The sequence below is a fragment of the Python bivittatus genome, unplaced genomic scaffold (assembly GCF_059951505.1).
Source record: "Python bivittatus isolate LINGU-HERP-01145 unplaced genomic scaffold, Pbiv_v1 ctg000340_np1212, whole genome shotgun sequence".
In the NCBI taxonomy this organism is placed as follows: domain Eukaryota; kingdom Metazoa; phylum Chordata; class Lepidosauria; order Squamata; family Pythonidae; genus Python; species Python bivittatus.
In genome coordinates, this window is record NW_028277056.1 from 23,495,455 (window position 1) to 23,518,816 (window position 23,362).

Sequence of the window (23,362 nt, forward strand, 5' to 3'; positions counted from 1 at the left end):
TGACAGTCTAACAAATATCTATGCACATAAATCTGATAGAAATTCATCTGTGAGTTGCTTCAAGCTGCTACTTCAAATGCAGGATCAGTTACTAAATCAAGAGCCAGTTAACTGCTAAATATCATTTATATATTGTTACCTATGCTTTTAGTTAGCCTTTCATATTCCTTTCAAAAATACAAAAATAGTTTGAGAGAAAACTTTTGTTTCAAGTACATAGCAATGATTTGAGTCATAAAGTCAACCAGAAATAAGCACAGAAAACATCATTATTAATACCTTTTAAAACTTTTCAGAGAAGCTCAAACAGCATTTGGACTCTCATAATCAATATCTGTCTATGCTCAAAACAGTTTACAATACCCTAAGATAAATTTATGTAATGTAGCAACATTTCAAGATAATTTACAAACAAATGCATGATGTACCCAAATACACAATATATAACACTAATTGAAATATCAGAGCAGTTAAAACATAAATGTCAATATTAAACAATGTACAAATGATTAATGTTAATCTACAAGAATTGAACTTTGTGTTTTTTTTAAAAAAAGATTATCTTCTGAAACTAATGTTTCTGGCTGCACAGTACTTGTTGCTTGTCTCTCATATAGTTAATTTCATTGTTGGAAAGAGAATATAAGGTAATACTGCTTCAGAGAAATTAATGGAAACCATTATTACAGACATAGCAAATAGATAGAGCGAGACAGCCATTTTTGTTTCCCATGTACCTTCACTTAACCTTTGTTTACAGTGTCTTCAAGTCACCTTTTGACTCACGGTGACTGCCTGGGCAAGTCCCCTCCAAACTCCCTGGAGTTTTCTTGGCAAGGTTTTTCGGAAGTGGCTTGCCATTTCCTTCTTCCTAGGGCTAAGAGAGAGTGACTGGTCCAAAAGGTGCAACTAGAACTCATGGTCTCCTGGTTTCTAGCCTGATATTTTAACTGCTACACCAAACTGGCTCTCATCATTTAATTATCTGTGGTTATTCATCAGTATATATGCCTTAAGGATCCTTTTTTTGAAAGTTACAGATATAGTCTAGAATGCAAAATATGTTCTATATATTATATTTGGTTCAGGCATTTATCTTTTCCAGTTGTGTCTGTCTGGATTCATAGAATAGTACCAGCACAGGTTCAATGCCAGGGAAGAGAAAGTTGCAGTATTTTATAAGTATTCTGTTATCTTGTTAAATTTTCTGTCTGGCTGCGTTCCAAATTTGTTTTTACCAGACATGGAGAGATCAGGATAGATTAGGAATGGTGTGAAGTGGGTGGTGTACTATAGATGTTCTTGTTGAGCTGAAGGTATGGTTTTGAAACTGAAATTGAGGGCTCTACTCCTTGGACATATTCTTATGCCAAAATACCTTTTGTGAAACAAATCTGAAAACCATTTCCATCTCAGCATTTTCAGTTATTTGAATTAAGGAAAAATAGTTTAATCACATTGCTCAAGCAGACAAAAATAGCAAATGTACTTAATAAATCATTGAAATCAATTTTTGTTAAACTTATTTTATATTAACATAGGGCTAACTTATTGGGGCTGCAGAAATCTGGATGACCAATGGATGGCAGCAAAAAGATGCAGAAAACGTGAACCTAGTAATTGTAAAACCTAGTAGTAGATTTTTACTGCCTAGACATGGTAGCTTTAACTATCACCTAAATTAAAACTAGTACCTAAATTAATGTTTCATATATTTATGAAATTATTTTGTTTCTTGAACTTTAAAAGTTGTGGATCAGAGAGTTGCCCTGTTTTAGATTTTAGAATGTTGCTTTATTGTTGAATTTTATTTGCCTTAACTTGATTTTATTGAGTTTTGATAAGTCATTTATGTTAGGTCAAAATATTCACATTTATACAGCAGATCTAATAAAAATATTTTGTCTAAGGAAGGGTCTACACAATATAATAACTAGGTTGTTTATGAGAATTTGTTATATTGTCACATGAGGGAAACTGGAATAGATATTTTAATTTTTAAAATTTAGTTTAATAGAATTTATAGTTAATACATGTATTACTTTATTAAATCATATAAACAAAATTGATATATAAATAGATGTAGTGAATTATAAATGGTGTGTTGTCTGGAAGCAATGTTCCCTTTGTGTCCATCTTTTACCCTTGATAACTGAGTCCTTGATAACAACCATGAAAATTAGTTGATTGTGGACTTGTATTTCTGCTAACAGCAGGTGGCAGCACATAGCCAACCTTGGATAATTGCAAAATAAGAATAAGAATAAGAATAAGAATTAGTAAGAATTAGTACTCAGACAGAAGACCACTAGAAAATTCCAGGGCTGTAAACTAGATTGGGAAGTTTTTAAAAAAATCCCACAAAAGGCAGTGGTAAACTATTTCTAAATTGTTGTCCAAAAACCACATGGACCTTTAATGTAGTCACTGGGAATCCAACACAATTCAAGGGGAATTTTTGTCTTTTTACTGTTTCATAAAAGCTTATTTTGAACTGAAAAATAAACTTGTTTCTGATATACCCTTAGGGAGCTGATGATCTAAAGTAGAAACTTCCATTATTATTTATCATACAGTATTGGCAATTACAGTAGAATCCTCCTGGCTTGCTGTTTTATGCATTGTTCTATAAACATGAAATTGTTTCCAAGATCAAACTTCCTATTGTTTGAATTTCTTTGCACCTAGATTGTTCAATATTCTTGCCACCTATAAAATCTTACAGTGGGAGCTTGATGTTTTCTTGGATGCTCAAGAATACCTACTTGCTAGGGTATATAGAAAGTAATGGAGAACAACTGAGATTTGATTACTTTAGGCGGTCTTTTAGAGGACAAATCCTCTGTATCTCCTCTATTAGCCCATTCACTTGTCTGAGGCTTAAATGCCAGGTTGATTATATGACCTATCAACTTGTATGCTTAAAGAATAGTTCTGCAGTTTTGAGAGGACTTCACTTAATTAGACTGCAGTTAAATAATGAACTTTGTGTGGTGATCATCATGCAACAGTGTCACATCAAGTAATTCAATATTTGAAAGTAAAATTGGTTACAGAGTTCATTATTTAAGATAAGAAAGTGAAGGGTGATGTTGTCATGGTGACCTGCCTATAAGAACACAAAATGAACTGAGATTTTGAATAATTGATAGACTGCTAAGATTAGGAATAATTTACATGCTTTTGTCTTTAATGGTCATTCATATGTCAAACATTTATAATCAGGCAGTGCAACAAACAGTATCTTCTGACTAACTCCACAAAATCATTCTGCTGTGCATGATGTATTTATATATGCAAAACTAAAGAATTTTAATAAAATACAGTGACATTGATCGAAAGCTGCATGTGTTGCTGTCAAATGCTTAAATTAGCTTTCCAGCAGAGAAGAAAGCAAGAGTTTAAATACTGTGGTGGAGAGTTTCAAGATACTTGGGCCAGGAAGTTAAATGTTAAACCTTTAAATATATCTTTAAAAAAGAACTCTTGACTCCATTACCTAATGCCATCCATAAAGCAGCACCATGCTCCTTTCCTTCAACCAGGTATGTTCATATCTGGTTGATTAGTTGAGAAATCATAGCAGTTTTCACTTATTATTACCTACACAGTTATAGATACATGTGGCCCCTAGTTTGATTAGAATGAATATGTTATGGCCATTAATTTGTACACATTTTTAAATGTGAGCAGAAATATTTTTACTTACTGATTTTAGCTTAATTTTAACAATAAATTATTATTGCACATATATCATGTTCATTGGTAGGATATATTAAGATCCTAGGTTAAGAAATATTCAGGTGTATGAGATAAAGCATTCACCTGTTTGTTCTATGAATTAGGAATGTAAGAGATACACAAATTAAAAGGAGAAAAGAATTGTGCCCACATTAGCCCTATATGTGAGAAGTTTGTACTGTATTCCAAATATTTGTGCCCAACTCAAACATTGAAAGATAAGTTTACCCTTTCAGTGAGATGGAGCCAAAGCTGAAAGGCTTTCTTTGATGAACCAAAAGCTTGTTGTTAAAAACATTACAGAGGCCGTATGATTCCTCCCCAAATAGAATCAATTACATTTACCTGCACCCATTTGAATTCCATTTGAGGAAGTATAATAGCCCAAATATCCCAATAGAGACAGTTCAAATATAGAGGCTGTGATCACAAAGGCATTGAAAGACTAGAGAACGGGATCCTCGGAATTAATAAGCAAATTCCAAACAAATGACCAAAACATTGTCCAAAAGGTCATGAAAAATATGACTGAAAAATCTCATGAAGACTGATTGGCTGGAAGCTAATAGATACGCATATTCAAATTTCCTATAACAAGTATCAAAGACAGTTAAATATTTGTACCCTTGTTTAATACAAATCAGATGGCAAACTCCCCGAGTTCTAATTTTGTCAATGTGGTTCCCACCTTGCCACCTTCAGTTTTACAGCATGGGACAGACAGAGGAACTCTGCCATTCATTTTTAGATTTTAGAATCTTGATCAGACTGTTTTTTTCAATGGTTAGGGGATGCATTTTCCCACCTTCCCCCTCTAACTGCAATAAAAGAAGAGAAAAAAGGGATAAAAAGGAGAAATAAAGGAAGCAGGCAGATGTGTAGTTTGTGTTGGATTTATATCTTTTGTTCAACAGTTATAAGAAATAATACAGAGAAGGTAACATGCTTGAGGTGAAGTATATATGCAGTCTCTGGATTTGTACATTCTGGTAAATCATTATATGATTGTTTGGTTTTACCTTAGCGTGGTATGCCAACACAGTAACTATGACTTGTAAATCATTGCTTAGGGTTCAGCGCTATGTTTGTTGAAGAAGCCCATATGTAGGCTTATTAAACAGTACATGATTAAAATGAATCATGGCTCAGGGTAAAATAAGTAAAATGGAAATTCTTCAGAGATTTTTCAATATTTACTGTGTAGATTTTTTGGAAATGTATCCATAGAGGAATGAAAGTAGAAACAGATATAACCATTGCATTATATTGTATTATACACTGCATAAAATAAAAGGGTTTAATATTTTCTGTAATGTAACATTCTGTCTACATCAACTTTTTTCTTCTGACAAGCAAGTTATACGTGATGCTAAATAGCATCACAGGGAAATATTAGCTCAAGAAGAATTTTTCCACAGGCTACAGTGTGGAAGAGATCAATTCATCTTATGTTCTTGCCTTAATTGATGTACCTGTATTGAATCAATGTATAGATAATCTTTGGGTGATTAACAATAATCACTAAGGGAACAGAATAAGAATATATAAAAACATTAACATTATAACATTAAAAAAGCACCACATAAACATCAAATAATGCAATTAACAATCATCAGTTAAAACAAAGTTAAATGGAAGATTCAGATAAAACAGTTACAGCTCTTCAAATTGTTCAGTGCTAACTGGAATAAAAAGCAACCTTTAGGTCTTAAAAGACAAAAAGAAAGGGGCAACACTTATTTCTTCAAGAGAATACAAAAATACAAATACAAAATACTTTAATGACCAAGTATAAAATATATACAAGGAATTTGTCTTCGGTGACGAACAGCAAATCAACGGTGCGTTTGGATAACAACAGAAAATTAATAAACAGTAACAATAACACTGCCCAGTAAAATAACTTTTCCAAAAGAAGAAGCTACTGCCCAATACATATCAAATCATATAGTATTTAACAGAGCAATGGCACAAGGGAAAAAACTATTCCGATGTCTAGATGTTTTAACATAAGGAGCTCTATAGCGCCGTCCTGAAGGAAGAAGTTGGAACAGATTATATCCAGGATGAGAAGAGTCTGCAGATATCCTCTCTGCCCTCCTTTTGACCCTTACAGTATATAGTTCTTCTATAGAAGGCAGGCAGGTTGCAATTATCCTTTCTGCAGACTTAACTATCCGTTGGAGTCTGAGTCTGTCCTGTTTGGTTGCAGAATCAAACCAGACAGTTATAGAGGAGCAGATAACAGACTCAATGATTCCCCTGTAAATATATACCAGAATATACCAGAAATATGGACCAGCACAGAAAAAGCCAATGTTTTGGCAGATCCATATAAAAAGAGGTAGTTCTTTAGACATTAGATCTTCTTTAGACATTAGATCCTTCATGGATTACTGTCTTGTCGTGGCGAAGAGGCTTGCGTAACTCAGTGAAGCCATGAGCTATACTGTGCAGGGCCACCCAAGACGGACAGGTCATGACAGAGAGTTCTGATAAAATGTGGTCCACTGGAGAAGGAAATGGCAACCCACTCCAGTATCCTTGCCAAGAAAACCCCATGGACAATGTCAAAAGGCTAAAAGATATGATGCCGGAAGACGAGCCCCTCAGGTTGGAAGGTGTCCAGTATGCTACTGGGGAAGAGTGGAGGGCAATTCCAAGTAGCTCCAGAAAGAGTGAAGTGGCTGGGCCAAAGCCGAAAGGATGCTCAGCTGTGGATGTATCTGGAAGCGAAAAGAAGGTCTGATGCTGTAAAGAACAATATTGTATAGGTACCTGGAATGTAAGATCTATGAACCAGGGCAAGCTGGAAGTGGTCAAGCATGAGATGACAAGATTGAACATCAACATGTTGGGAATCAGCGAATTAAAATGGACGGGAATGGGTGAATTTAATTCAGGTGACCATTATATCTACTACTGTGGGCAAGAAACCCTTAGAAGAAATGGAGTAGCACTCATAGTCAATAAGAGAGTAGGAAAGGCAGTAATGGGGTACAACCTCAAAAACGACAGAATGATCTCAGTGCGAATCCAAGGCAAACCATTCAACATCACAGTAATCCAAGTCTATGGCCCAACCACTGATAGCGAAGAAGCTGAAGTTGTCCTGTTCTATGAAGACCTGCAACACCTTCTAGAACTAGCACCAAAAAAAGATGTCCTTTTGATCATAGGGGATTGGAATGCTAAAGTAGGAAGTCAAGAAGTAATCAGAATAACAGGCAAGTTTGGCATTGGAGTACAAAATGAAGCAGGGCAAAGGCTAATAGAGCTCTGTCAAGAGAACAAGCTAGTCATAGCAAACACTCTTTTCCAGCAACACAAGAGATGACTCTACACATGGACATCACTAGATGGTCAATACCGAAACCAGATTGATTATATACTTTGCAGCCAAAGATGGGGAAGCTCTATACAGACAGCAAAAACAAGACCAGGAGCTGACTGTGGCTCAGATCATGAGCTTCTTACTGCAAAATTTAGGCTTAAATTGAAGAACATAGGGAAAACCACTAGATCACACAGGTATGACTTAGATCATATTCCTTCTGAGTACACAGTGAAGGTGATGAATAGATTTAGGAGATTAGATTTGGTAGACAGACTGCCTGAAGAACTATGGATGGAGGTCCGTAACATTGTACAGGAGGCAGCAACTAAAACCATCTCAAAGAAAAAGAAATGCAAGAAAGCAAAATGGCTGTCTGATGAGGCTTTACAAATAGCTGTGGAAAGAAGGAATGCGAAAAGCAAGGGTGAAAGGGAAAGATATAAGCAACTGAATGCAGATTTCCAGAGAATAGCAAGGAGAGATAAGAAGGCCTTCTTAAATGAACAATGCAAAGAAATTGAGGAAAACAATAGAATGGGGAAGACTAGAGATCTCTTCAAGAAAACTGGAGATATCAAAGGAACGTTTACTGCAAAGATGGGCATGATAAAGGACAGAAAAGGCAGGGAGCTAACAGAAGCAGAAGAGATTAAGAAGAGGTGGCAAGAATACACAGAAGAACTATACAAGAAAGATTTTAATGTCCCTGATGTCCATACTGGTGTGGTCACTGACCTTGAGCCAGACATCCTAGAGAGTGAAGTCAAGTGGGCCTTAGGAAGCATTACTAACAACAAAGCTAGTGGAGGTGACAGTATTCCAGCTGAGTTATTTAAAATACTAAAAGATGATGTTGTTAAAGTTCTGCACTCAATATGCCAGCAAGTTTGGAAAATGCAACAGTGGCCATGGGATTGGAAAAGGTCAGTTTACGTTCCAATTCCAAAGAAGGGCAATGCCAAAGAATGCTCAAACTATCGCACAATTGCACTCATTTCACATGCTAGCAATGTTATGCTCAAAATCCTACAAGCTAGGCTTCAGCAGTACGTGAACTGAGAACTACCGGATGTACAAGCTGGGTTTTGAAGAGGCAGAAGAACTAGAGATCAAATTGCCAACATTCGCTGGATCATGCATGGAGAAAGCACGAGAGTTCCAGAAAAACATCTACTTCTGCTTCATTGACTATGCAAAAGCCTTTGATTATGGATCACAACAAACTCTGGCAAATTCTTAAAGAGATGGGGGTACCAGACCACCTTACCTGTCTCCTGAGAAATCTGTATGCGGGCCAAGAAGCAACAGTTAGAACTGGTCATGGAATAACCAATTGGTTCAAAATAGGGAAAGGAGTACGACAAGGCTGAATACTGTCACCCTGCTTATTTAACCTATATGCAGAGTACATCATGAGAAATGCCAGGCTGGAAGAATCACAAGCCGGAATTAAGATTGCAGGGAGAAACATCAACAACCTCAGATATGCAGATGATACCACCCTAATGTCAGAAAGTGAAGAAGAACTAAAGAGCCTCTTGATGAGGGTGAAAGAGGAGAGTGCAAAAGCTGGCTTGAAACTCAGCGTTAAAAAAACTAAGATCATGGCATCTGGACCCATCAATTCCTGGCAAATAGAAGGGGTAGAAATGGAAGCAGTAACAGACTTCATTTATTTGGGCTCCAAGATCACCGCAGACAGAGACTGCAGCCATGAAATTAAAAGACGCTTGCTCCTTGGGAGGAAAGCTATGGCAAACCTAGATAGCATATTAAAAAGCAGAGACATCACCTTGCCGACAAAGATCCGCATAGTCAAAGCTATGGTTTTTCCGGTAGTAATGTATGGCTGTGAGAGCTGGACCATAAAGAAGGCTGAGCGCTGAAGAATTGATGCCTTTGAACTGTGGTGCTGGAGAAGACTCTTAAGAGTTCCCTGGACTGCTAGGAGGTCAAACCAGTCAATCTTAAAGGAAATCAACCCTGACTGCTCATTGGAAGGATTGATAATGAAGCTCAAGCTCAGATACTTTGGTCACCTAATGCGAAGAGAGGACTCTTTGGAAAAGACCCTGATGCTGGGAAAGATTGAAGGCAAAAGGAGAAGAGGACGGCAGAGTATGAGATGGTTAGATAGCATCACTGGAGCAATGAGCATGAAACTGAGCAAACTCAGGGAGGCAGTGAAGGACAGGAAGGCCTGGCGCGATATGGTTCATGGGGTCACGAAGAGTCGGACACGACTTAACAACTGAACAACAACAACAAATCTTTAGACAACTTTGACTTAAACCTTAAATATTGATAGAGCTTTCTTAAATTGCATTCAGAAAGGAATAAGCAACCAGTATAACTGGTATAAAACAGATTTCACCTTTTTGGCTGATGCAAAATCCATTAAGTTTGATGTAAGGATGCATTTAATTATTGATGTTTACGCTGACCCTGAAACTAATAATCAAAGGTTAAGTCTACCTTGAATATATGTGTCTTATTTGAAGAGGACTTCCTCTGAAAACATGACTGAAATGTTTGATAGTGGTATGTATAGATTAATTTGATCTGCTTATTTTTCTACAACTTTTTAAACATACATATAAAAGTGAGATGAGCATGAAACTGAGCAAACTCAGGGAGGCAGTGAAGGATAGGAAGGCCTGGCGCAATATGGTTCATGGGGTCACGAAGAGTCGGACACGACTTAACAACTGAACAACAACAAAATAAAAGTGAGAATAAATAGTTCATATGCATGACAGAAACTTCTTTATAAACAGGAGGGAGCATTACATTTCTTTAAAAACCTGTGATAGATTTATCAATAACTATATAAATATTTTGTTACTGGAGTAACTGCTATTGAACTGTTGTGGAAGAAAGAATTGTTAAATATACAGGTATGTTGAAGTTGAATGATGGGATGGGATGTATATTTATGTATAGTGTGTGTGTGTATGTGTGTTTGTATGTAGTATATTTCACTATGTTCAAATGTTATAAGTATTAAGGAAGTTAGCATATGGTCAGCTACATTTATCTCTGTATAATGCATTTGATTTTTTTTTCACCTTTAAATGACAGAGGAATGCGAAGAACACTTTCACCTTTAAATAATGTATTATTATTGACTTCAGCTACATAAATCCCAATGAGTATTTGCCAGTCAGGGATCTGAAGTCCAGTATATTTGGATACAAAAGTTTGAAAGGACAGGCATAAAGTAAAAAGCTGTTCCTTCTCTCATCAAATTAGTAATCTGTTGCAGTTCATGTAAGATAAATAAAAAGATCTGGGAAGAGCTGATCATCCTTTGTCTGTTGATATTATATAGCAGAGGCTACATAGTTATCTCTAATTGATCTTTACAGATATCCATTCTAAAACATGCATTCCCGCTCCTGTTTTTTCTACTTCACAGGTGACAGTGAGCTCAGCCAATCAACCCCTGGTGCATAGGTATCCACAGAGGAGGTAAGTGCTAAAACATGAGTTGTGACACCATGACACAAATCCCATACCGACATTGAGATCCAACTACAAAAGAGTGAGGTTTGCATTGTGATGTCACAATGCACATATCACCATTCTTTTGCCATTGCAGGTAGCAGTCAATGCCTGTGTCCTGGAACTGATGCTTGGAATATGTGATCTATTAATGCATATGCTCCAAAAAAATGTTCTGATATATTAAAACTGAATATATTCCAACAATCTTTTCCATTGTGCCAGATGGTTTTCTTCTAGAGTCAAATCTAATGAATGCAATTTGGCTTGCACAAGCTGAATTTAGCAGTGGGCAATGGAAGAAGGTAACAGAATCCTTGTGAAACTGGCCATATGGTATATCGTTTCAGTAAGCTGATGTGGAGAGGTATATAAATAAGCAAACAAGGTAAATAAAAAAGGAAATAAAATAGGATAGTAAACTGAATTGCATTTTTATTTCTTTTAATACAGCATAGGAACAAAGGAAGCTTCCTTATACTGTGTCAGATCTCCAGCCCATCCACCTAGTATTGTTAACAGTGACTGATGAATGGAGATACTAGGGACTGAATTTTCATTGGGCTACTTTATTCCCAAGAAATATATTGGGTTTTTTTTCTTCTTCTGCTCCATATACACACAAGTTTCTATTGCATTTCTACACAAAGTTACAAAAGGAAATCAGGGATGTGTAGATAGGAAATGATAAATATGAAAAATTCTAGTTCCAACATTTTAAGACATTGAAAGGAACCATTCTGAATTCATAATGCCCCCAGCATTTAAATGCTGAATTATTGCACATGATAAGTTATTGGGAAACTGATTTAGTTCAGCTACAGGGATGATAATAACTTTGCAGAGATTTTGAAGGAAAATATAGGCAGAATCAGAAAAGTGTCTAGTATTACATTCAACATATTGCATTTGTGTGTATAACTCCAGTGTGAATAACTTCTTGATCTCCAAAAATTCTCCATATCAGCTAGGGAAGGCATGGGAAATTCAGCTGCTAAAAGTCCTGCTATAATGTAGTGAGATGTACCAACTGCACTTACAAAGTGTGTATATGTTACCACATTTTCTATAAGGCTGTATCTGTGAAATTATATCAGAATGGAAGTATTTGTTAACAAGGAGTCAACATTTGAATAAGATTCAGATGTATATAAAATTCATATAATTACAATTGCTTGGAAGTAGCAATATATAAGCAATAATTAGATAGAAAAAAAGAAGTTGCTGGTGACCCACACTTGGTAGCACATGCAATAAAATGAAATCTCCTGTATAATTCTAATTCATCCATTTTAAGAGTGGGTGTACCTAGATTTGTGAATAAAACCTTTCTTTCTGGTTTGGTGTTGAGGGATTATGTGAGAACTGAAATCATAATGAGGCATCATAGGCCATTCATTTCAGTGAGCTTAGGTTCATTAAACTGCGTAGTATCCTAGCCTTGCAACTTTTCAGCAAAGAGGCCAGAAGATGGTGCAGTTGATTCAATCAGAAATCAGTATCTCCTATCAGAATTAACAGAACTTAGATGAGACTAATGGTTTAATTGTCATATATGATTTAATATTGTGTTCTGCATGGAAGTCTTTACTTAGAAAGTCTTTACTTCCATGGAAGTGGAAAAACCTATGTTCCCCTATATACTAGGCTTATTTAATCTGATTCGTTATCAATGTGATGAAGTCATTTGATCATGCGTGACTTCACTCTTGCTTTATTTTGATGATATTTTTTCTTTTCTGCTCCTAAAATAGCACTTACTGTATAGAAAAGTAGCATACAGGATTCAATCAGGGAAGTAGTTTTAGCTTGCAAAACTGGTTTCGCAACCTTTTCTCTTCACCTGCCATTCTAGATGGTGGGAGAATTGTGTCAATAGAGCTCTGCAGCTGCAATTAACTGCATGTTAATTGATCCACAGAAAGAGATCCATGGAGTTCCACACTGAGGGATAGCTTTGTCATTCCACTACTGAGAGAAAAAATGTTTTATTATTTTTAATCAATTTATATGGCTACCCGTCTCACAAATTGTAACTTTGGGCAGCTAACATAGGATTAAAACAGAAAAACAAAAAATAACCAACAAAATAAAAACAACTCTTCTCCTGAAGGAACAGCTGGGTTTTCAAGAAGGCCAGCAAAGGTGGGGCTATCTTTCAGGCAAGATTCAAGAGTCTAACAGGATACCCAAATTGCACATCTGATGGAGTGCTGTGCCTCCAGATCCAGGTACACATCAACTCATGAGAGGCCTTAACCAATCAGGAGACACGTGGATCTAACACACAGTTGGCTGCACATAGAACCATCAGGACCAATAGGCTTGAATTCTTCCCAGATAACCAAGCCAGACCATGCCAAAGTTATCTCCAAAGGACCTGTACAATTGGAATCCAATTGAGAGAGGATCTGACATATGCCTGAAATAGTTTTCACAGCAGCCCTGCTGATGTTCCTTCAGCCCCTCCCTATCCAGGAGGGACTGGGTTACCTTGAACAGGACTGCTGGCTGATTACCTGAAAATGCAATTGAAGTACATTTGAGGAGAAAGAGAGCAACATCTTGTCTGGAATTTCTAAGATGTGGCTAACTAAAGAACTTCACAGTCTTCATTAGGAAGGAAGCAAATTCAAAATATAGATATTATTAATGCTCTTATATCTGATACAATAATGTGCTGTTTACTCTTATCCTGAATTGTTGAAGGGCAGCCTCAAGGTGTGCACAATCTGTTAGGAATTGTCACTTGTTACTTTAGAGAAAATTCAGGTGACTGCAGAGGCAATAGAGTCACTATAGGGGTCAGCAATTAGAGACAGGAATATTTTTCTACCAACCAAGATAGGTGAACTTTTTTTTTTCCATCTAATCGTACAGAAAGGCCCAAGCTATTGTTCATCAGGAACTAATTTTCAACAGCCTGCTGCTTCTGAACCTGGAATTCAGAAATAGCCTGTAGAGAAACACTACTTTACATATTGATTGACAGTGATATAGCCCCAGGAGACAGATGTAGATTAAACAAATTTTATTTAATGCATTGCAGAATTTACTAAAAAAGCAACAGCCCTAGCTTTTTTCTTCCATGCAGCCTTTCACTAAATTCTTTAATTGGCAGTCACAATTTGTACATAGTCTCTGACCTTACCTTTTTGTCCCCACAGGCAATGAATGCAGATGTGGGGCTGAAAAACATCAAGATATTCACTTTTGAGACAGCAGGAGCCAAATAGCTGTTAGGAGAGATATTCATGTTCTGTGTTAATTAAAAAATAATAATTAGTTATGCCCTGTCAGCTCCATAAGCTGTTAAATGGCAAGGATGACGATTCAAAAATGGCATTTTAATGACCTGATGGACAGCAGACTTATGACTCAGAACATACAATTGCACAGAATATAAAGTAAGAATAGGAAGCAAATGTCACCCCAGCCAGTAGACCAGAGGAAGCAAAGGTCATTTGCTTTACAGCATTTTTAAGCGAGCTTCTGTAATAGAGTGACTACCATTTGAGCAGTAATCATGCCTCTGTACAGAGCTTCATAACATTCGTCCTAGATGTTAACAAACTACAATTCCTTACGTTCCTTGCCATGTTGGTCAAGGTTGCTGGGAACTGTAGTTCAGCAATATATTGAGGGACACAAGTTCCCCAATTCTGCCTTTTACAATTGACATCATATCATATTTTGTGGTTTCAGTTGTAGCACCAAAAACACATGTGCAAAATTACCGGTTAAATTTAGTCTAAGTTAAAAATCACAATCCATCAGATACTAAAGTAACATTGAATATTATACAGCTAAAACAAAATTCTGAAATCCACAACAAGAGGTCTGTGTTTTGTCTTGCCTTCAGCAACAAATTTAGTGCCTTTTTAGTCAGCTTAATGCTGAGAAATGCTGTCCATAAATCTGGCTGTTATAGATTAGCCAGCCATTTATTGCTGGTGCTACAAATTTGATCTTGTTTTCTTCCTGGAGACTACAAGTATTGTGTACTTGTAGTATAGACATTTTCCCTATATCTGAATTACATGGGAAAATAGCAGTACACTTAAAATTTTTGTACACAAATAAATATATATAAACAAACTGCTTCAGTCCTAAAAAGACATTGTGCAGTGTACAAGAAGCTTAAATTTAAATTAAGACGCTTAAATGTCACACTACTGGCTAATAAATTGCTACTGCCAATTGAAGTTGATTATCACTATTTAGATTTTATTATACTGTGTACCACATACCTTAGTAATTATCCTTGTCTAACTGTAACACACATAATCACTTATAGTCACTTATATTACATTCACATTATGTAATGCTTAACCTAGTTTAGACATTTGGTAATGTTCTGCAATTTGCACAGGATAAATGACTTTTCTGTAATGTAAATACACCCCAACGTTGTTTCGATATCCTTCCACATCACAGGTGAGGAGAAGGAATGTAAAAACAGCTGACAAGAGCATCAATGACTCACTGTATAAAAGCCATTTTGTGCAGGGCCCTTGCTGCCTTTAGCAATAGTTGGCATCACACATTTCCACTTAATATAAATAACATATAAGGTTCTTGACAACTTACATTTTGTTTGATCAGCTCTCAAAGTTATATCACAAGAATCAAAACAGATGCATACTGTCCAAGAACATGCTAACAGATATGCTATCTTTTTTCACCCTTCCTTAGCAGTTCCTTCCTTTGTTCTTTGTTTTATAATCTCTGTTCTTAGAAGCAACTTCTACAGTTTCAGGAGAGAAAACAAATTCATTATTGATTATCATCTGCTACAAATTAAGGCAAAAATGCTCCATAAAATAAAATAGTGAAATAATTTTCTTTTCCCTTTTTTTACAACGGTGTGCAAGTGGCTTCCCATTGTCTTCTTTGTGGATATATTGTTGATTTTCCAGTTTAAAGTATAACTGGGAATTCCTGATCTGCCATCCAAATATTAGTAAGGACCAACCCTCCCTCCCTCCCACCCTCCCTTCATCACTAGTACTACCTGTTTAGGGAATTTATACTGGACTTTGATATTCAAATATTATCAGTTTTTTAAAAATTTAAACAATATTCATCTGTTGTACACATCTTAGCTTGTTAAGTATGCATTGGATAGTGTTGAAACATTTCATATTCTGAAAGCTGTTTCCCTCTTTAATTAGATGTTTTCTGCCATTAATATGATTAATTCAGCTTGTGGAAGAATGCCAAGGACATTTTTAAAAGAACTGTATGTCTTCTGTGAGGGAGCATATCCGGAAATGATTCTTGTTCCTCTGCCAATTCAAATGCAACCTGTTTGGAAACTGTCAGTCAAATAATGAAATCTTTACTAAATTTGCTAAATAAATTTGGTACTGTCCATATGCTGACAGCCCTGAAGCACTTTGCAAGAACTAATTCTATGTTTAGCCTTTAATCTGTTTGTACCCATACAGTTTTGTATACCAAGAGCCCTGAGTCCATTGTATATACATTGTGTCCCTGTTGTCATAGAAATCACATATGATTAAATGTCTGATCAGCATATTAACTAAATCAAATGCAGTGCAATAATGCACATTTCATATAATTTATATACTGTTTCCTCTCTCTTTTATTGCTCTAAGAATGTGAAATAGTATCAGGTAGGGAAAAAAAATCTGTAGAAAAAAATAATGATTCAGTGGCTTACTTTTATCTTTAAAACTAATAGACAAAATTGGCTTTTGTATTCTTTTGATCACGTGTACATTGTCAGTAGAATTCCTGTTAATAGATCAGTATCAATGATGATTCAAAAGAAATGACAACTAAATCCAGCCTTATCTCTCTTTGGTGCTTATAGTTAATCCAACTGGGTGATATGTCTACATTGGAAAGCCAGATTGATCTCATCTTATGGAAATCATGATTACATACAGAACCCTAATCATCATTACAAAATTAAATTTACAGCTGATACACTAATTAAAAACTTTCTAGATTAGAAAGTCTTTTGTATTTCTCAGTTTGAAAAGCATTAATGGTAAACATTTTAGCAGCAGGATGGGTATACTGAAACTAGGAAAGAAACATGGATATAGAAATACAAAGTATGACAACTGATCAATAATAGCATTGAAAATAATTTGCTATCAATGGGTCGGAAGGTGTTTTAAAAGATAGCTCATCACTGGTAGCTAATTTCAAGATATAACCAGTGATATAATCAGTGGTAGCTAATTTCAAGATATAACCTGACCAAGCATAACTCCTAGAAGTGTGGGAAGTTATACATTGCTTAAATGCATGTTTATTGTGATAAAATCAGGAATTCTGTTGTGTGTTTCTAATGAACTGCAGACTAAGATCTCAAGGACCATCCTCAATTTTTTTTCTGAATTTGGTTGGACAGACAAGTGTACCTTTAGTTTATTGAAAGCAATTTCAATAGCAAAATAATCCACTGATGCTATCCAAATGGCTTTACATAATATGGAATAATTAATAATTATGCCTAAAACAAGATGTTTATACAATCTGAAGACTTTATTCCTGAAGATCAGTATTTGTCATGTTTTATGATAATAAGCTGTCTACTAGACTTAGTCATTATTTACAGTTATTTATTTAACACAAGTAAATAATTTGACAACTAATCCATGCCTTTGATTAAGCGTATAATGCTATACACACTTACTTAGGAATAAGTCCAATCACTGAAACTTCTTGTGAGTAGATTGTTATGAAAAATGAATGGTGCTTCAAAATATTTTTTATTCTCTTTTCTTTGGGGGAAATGCTAATTTGATTTGTGCTGTATCATTATCTAGTCATTATTGCTTTGAAAGTTCTTTCTCAAGAAAGTTTAATTTGGTAAATTTCATCCAAATGACCAAAACTAGTCCAGTTTTTTAAATCAGACCTGTTATGAGTCAGTAATGCAAAAAGCAGATAACGGTGCAATGGTTAAGGCATCAGGCTAGAAACTGGAAGCCATGAGTTTTAGTCCTGCCTTAAGCACAAAACCAGCTGGGTGACCTTGGGCCAGTCACTCTGTGTCAGCCCTAGGAAGCAAGCAATAGCAAATCACTTCTGAAAAATCTTGCCAAGAAAACTGCAGGGACTTGTCCAGGCAGTTGCCAGGAATCAAAAACTGACTCTGAGGCACAAGAAAAAAAAAATGTTGGAGAAGAGACTAAGCTTAGTGCAAAATAGTTTGGGAGGATAGGGCCCAGAATTAGATTTCAATTTATTTTTTCCTTCTTCTTTCTTATATTCTGGATGGTCATTAGTCAGAAATTTTTACATTGGCAATATATGCATGTACCAATAAATCATTATTGTTTAGGAGTAAGCAAGTGCTGGTGCATTCTGTTTGATTGTTCCCATTTGATTCCTCCTGGCGGCAGGCATGCATAAACAATTCAGAATGGCTGTCCATTCTTTGTTTAGCACTATACATGAAATAGGATCTTTGGTTTGTTCTACTCATAACAAATGAAGCATAAGCTAGAGTTAAAATCAGAGTTTGTTCTTGGCCTGTTAAGAGGAGAATAATTCAGGAATCCTAGGTCACACCCAAGACTAAAACAAAGTAAAATAATATGGAGAAAGACAAGCTGCAAAAAGAACCAGTCAGGAATGACTGAATCAGCTGCAGCAGTGTGCTCTTTCAACAGCACTATGGTCACTGAAACTCCCTGGCAATAGAGTTCTAAGGTGAAAGAAAATGCTAAGACATATATACTGGATTCATACATTGTACCAAGCCAGAAGTTTCCTTAAACATGGTTTATTGAATAAATGACAACTTACTGGATTCACACACTATGTTAAGCCATAAACCATGATTTATACAGTTATTTAAGCTCAAACCAAACAATGTATAATACAGTTTTGCACTTTGTATGGAGTCACTTTTTATTTCCCACTTTGTCATGGTTTGGCCCGCACTGCTTAAGTGGAGCCCTTCTTTTCCTTGTCCTATGGAAGAATATTTTAGCACTCCAAAATACAGTTACTTTTTCTTCAGTGCTTTGGAAAGATTCCCTCCCCCATATAGGGAACCTGTTGCAGCATGCATAGGTACAATAATATTCTCTATAGTTGAAAGATAGAGTTTGAAAAGCTTGGCCCCAAGCAATTGGAGAAGTAATGTGGTATAAGAAAGGATGGAGTGGGGTGTCTTGATGTATCAAAATTAGCACTAGTTAGATTTGTATTAGTGCTGTGTTCTTTTAAACTACAGAATAAGTCCTTTTGAATGGATTCATTGGAGAAGCTGAATGGTGGAATTATTGTTTTCAAACCAATTTTTTACTTTCTTTAAGAATATTGTAGGAATAGCAAATTAAAATATTTTCACTTATTTATCATGGCATCTCTTATAACATTTACTGTATAAAACATAATTTTTCAACAAATTCTGTTGAAAGTATTTAGGTAAGAATAAAAAGAGAGAGAAACAAAAGTGATACTATGGTCGGAGTTTATTCTAGGCCTCCTCTCCAGACAGAAGATATAAATGAAGCCCTTCTAAATCAGATGATCAGTCTTTCAAAAAGGCATGTGATAGTGATAATAGGAGATTTCAGTGATCCTGACATTTGCTAGGAGTCTAACTCTGTTAAGGGTCAAATTCCTCTCTTGCTGACAGTTTCATTTGTCAAAAGGTGGAGGAATGAACTAGAGGGTTGGCTATCCTGGACCTAACTGTCATCATCACTGAAGAACTGATTGAAGAAATGTGTGTGACTTGCACTTTGGGAAAAGTGGCCATGTGATATTTAGGGGAGGAGGAATTGGGAAGAGTCAGCCATGCATATACACCTTCAGAAAACCAGATTTTTTGAGGGCAGGTAGATCAGATCTAGAGGCTTCAAATCCTTAAGAAGAAGAATGTCTAGGAATCCTACAAAATTAGATCCTGAAGGTGCAATGCAAACTATTCCCACAAAGAAAAATGAGAGAAATTTAAAGAGGCCAGTGGGGGCACCTAAGAGCTCTTTGATTTGAAGAGAAAAAGGAAAATGTGCTGGAAATTGGAGAAGGAGTACATAACCCAAGAAGAAGAATACTTGTCCAGCTTCAAAATCTATAGGAACTTTGTCAGAAAAGCTAAAGCTTAGAATGAGTTGAGCAATACCAACAACAACAAAATGGCTATTTTGAGTTGGTAGAAATAAAAAGAAAGCCAAAGAGGGTGCAGGTCCATTATGAAGAGAAAGTGATGAAGTGGTAATGTGGGATGGTAAAGAAAAAAAAAAGGCAGTCTTAATTCCTATTTTGTGTCTGTTTTCTCTCAGAGGGAAAATGGAGCTCCACCTGATCATTGTTATGCCACTGAAAGAATGAAGAAACTGCAGCTTAGGATACATTAAGGGGAGAAAGTAAAAGAGAATTTAGCTAATTTAAATGAATTCAAGTCTCTAAGTTCAGATGGATTGCATCTCCAGGTATAGAAGAGACTGGCAGAGATGATCTAAGAAGAACTGTTGGTAATCTTTGAGAATTTCTGGAGGACTGGTGAGGTCTCAGGAGACTGGACCAGGGAGAATATTATGCCCATGTTCAAAAAGGAGGACCAGGAAAACTGCAGACCTATCAGTTTGATGTTTATACTAGGCAAAGTCTTTGTAGAGAGTATCAAGCAGCATGCCTATTGTGAGATGGAATAGTACAACTGACAGGAGTCAGTGTGGGTTTTTTACAAATGCATACCAGACTCCACCTTACTTAGTTTAGTAAATTAGGGGGATTCCATAAATATAGTATATGTGGACCTTGGCAAAGCCTTTGAGAGAATGTCTCATGATAGTCTCCATAAAATGATAAATGGGCTGGCTGATACTACTGTTAGATGGACCCACAGTTGGCTAAAAAACCTGCCCCCCAAAACTGCCTCCACTTCAGCTTGGAGGGAGATATCAAGGGGAGTGGCAAAGGGTGCTGTCTTGGGTCCTGTGCTGTTCAGCGTGTTTATCAATTACTTGGATGAGGGAGCTGAAGGGACACTTATTAAATGTGCAGATGACACAAAGCTGAGAAGCATAGTTAACACTGTAGACAAAAAAGAGAATATTAAAAAAGATCTAGACAGGTTTGAACAGTAGGCTGAACTACATATGATAGAAGTATATTCTGCATCTGCGAAATGGATAGGGAAATGTAAGACATGAGCATAGGATGGGGTGACCTGGCTTTACATTAGTACATGTGAAAAGGATCTGGGTGTCCTTGTCAATCACATGAGACAACAGTGTGATGACACTGCTAAAAAAGCAAAGACTACATTGGAATGCATTAAAAAGAGCATAGATTCAAGGAGTAACGTCAGAGGAAAGCTCCAGAAATGATGTAGAGTCTGGAAACCGAGCACTGTGAGAAAAGGTTAAAGGATCCAAGTATGTTTAGCCTACAGAAAAGATGACTAAAGGGATATATGATAGCACCCAGAAGGTGGGGTGAACTTCTTTTTTACTGCCTGGGAGTGCAGGACCAGAACCAAATAATCCTTGAGTATACACAGACTGCTTTTCCCTTTCTGAATCAGCATGCCTGCTGCAGTTTCTACTATGCTAGCAGCTAATTTTATGAATTACTATATTAGACATATTCAATTCTGCATGGAACAGAGCCCTGATCTTCATAATACATGGTTTACTTGGTTCCTAGACATTCTTATTCCCTAGATTGGAAAATCCTTTACCATAGGCATGTTGATGAACTGTAGGAGACTGTACACTGAATTATAATCAAATAACTGGTCAGCATTTATGGTCTTTCACTGTGTCCTAAGCAAATGTACAACTAAAACATTCAAAAGCTGGCATTTTAGATTTTGACATTTATATTTATTTGAACTGCACCTGTTTAAAAATAAAGGTTCAAGGCAGGCAGTAATAAATCCAAACCAAAGAAAAATGATCAATTAAAAAGAAATACATCATAATATATAGCCAGACATATAATTCCACTCATGAAAAGCCAACTACATTTTGCAAAAAGGTCAGAAGGTATGTAAGTTGTCTCTTTAGTTAGCTTACGGAGTTTTTCACATTTAAACCCAAAGCTCCAAGGTATTTAGATTTGAGCTTTGAGAGTATGATTTGATGATATGTCAATTTATCTATTTAATTGTAAAAAGAGACTTGCTTTGGAGAGATGAAATCCGAGAGGCAAGAAGCTGGGAAAGAAGAACATGAAGTAGAAAACTAGAAAAATTGTCCAGGTGTAAACATGTTTACAAAGCTGTGCAGCAGTTATTCAAGTTTTAGCTGTGCAAACAAAGCTTGTTGAAACTTTACCATCTGTACTTCAATTAACTGAAGAACTTGCCCCAGGGTATCTAGGGAGCTTGTTGACTATGCTGAAGGGTGGATGAAAACAAGGCTAGAAATTGAATTAATGTAAGATTTCTGTGTAGCTTTTGAAGAATTGCAGCCTATTAACAGGGTCGTTTCTATAATATAGAAATAATGTAACTTCTTTGCCATCTGCAGCACCTGTGTGAAATTTTTTTTTTTAAAAGGTGATTGAAGGTTTGAAGGCTGCAGCTCAGCCTCTCAGCTTTGTCAATAGCTGCAGGAGGCAATCCAGTTAAAAGCATGATATGTCTTTACAGAATGGCAAAATGCAAAGTAGTCTTTATGTCAGATAGAAGAACTTAATTTTATTTGGCATAAATGTATTAATATTGACAAAATTGATATAATAACATAAGTTATATTTGGGGTTTCGTTAGATATCTCCATTCCACTTAATAAAGTACAATGATGTATTTTTCTAAATGTGTATTAAATGTGTATTATATATTCTACAATATTTTACTGATTTTACTTAGTAATAATTGGCTCGCCATAACTTAATTCTGTTGGTAGCTAAACAGTAAGGTTATTAAAACTTCAGTTTTTACAGCTGAATGAAATATGATGGATTCGAGTTGCTGGGAAAAATAAAAGTCATCTTACTGCTGAAGATGAATGTCCAATACACACAGAAACTGGAGTTGAGTATACATAGGAGCTACAAACCTGTATTACTATGTATCACTAGACTTTGTCTTTTAAAATGATTATGGAAATGTACTCCTATTCCAGGGTTGCAGACTTGAAGTCTCTTATAAATCTTGTTTCAGCTGAATATTCTTCAACATATAGGTGTCAAAGAGTTAAAAATCTCAAAATAAATAATATACTGCCATCTTCCCTGACCTCACGTACTCCAGGCCTGGAGGCTTGCAAGTCCCACCATCCTCATTAAATAAGCTCAGTATTGGGTGGCATTATGGAACTTCTGGTCCAAACCTCTTGAAAGCAGTAGATTGAAAAGGGCTGCGCTGTGCAGTTGTACATTTTAAAGCAAATAATATATTGTTTTGCTTACACCTGATCTTTAAACAAATAACAGCACATACTAAATTGCAGGGGTCCTGTGTTTACTAAGACATGTCTCTGCATTTGATCTGGTCACTGAGCAGAGAAGCATGAACAGTGAAGCATAAATTACAGCAGGCTTTCAAAACCAGTTTTTTACTCTATGCAATGGGAGTTGAAGAGCTTAGTCAGGTAACCTTGTCAGTAATCTACATGCCTCTCTTTGCATTAATGATTTTGTTATGCCTCCTCCCCTGAGCTACTTGACTTTTAAAAGGAGGGACTTGGTGGTAATTCTACACTCAGTTTTGCCCACGCCTATTCACACTCGTTAAACTTACCGAACAAGTGCTGGGCTGAACATTAAAAATGGTTTGTGACAGCTTTTCATCAGTAAAAGAGTTTTGATTGATCTGCAGCTCTGGTTCTG

The 23,362-nt window shown here is 36.1% G+C and overlaps 1 protein-coding gene across 1 annotated transcript in view; it reads left to right on the forward strand.

Moving 5' to 3' along the window:
- FRY (FRY microtubule binding protein) overlaps nucleotides 1–23,362 on the forward strand; it is a 200,375-nt gene that overhangs the window by 5,734 nt on the left and 171,279 nt on the right. Inside the window, exon 3 of the mRNA XM_088140710.1 lies at nucleotides 10,497–10,549. The gene's annotated coding sequence lies outside the window, so the exon portion shown is untranslated. The remainder of the gene's footprint in view (nucleotides 1–10,496; nucleotides 10,550–23,362) is intronic.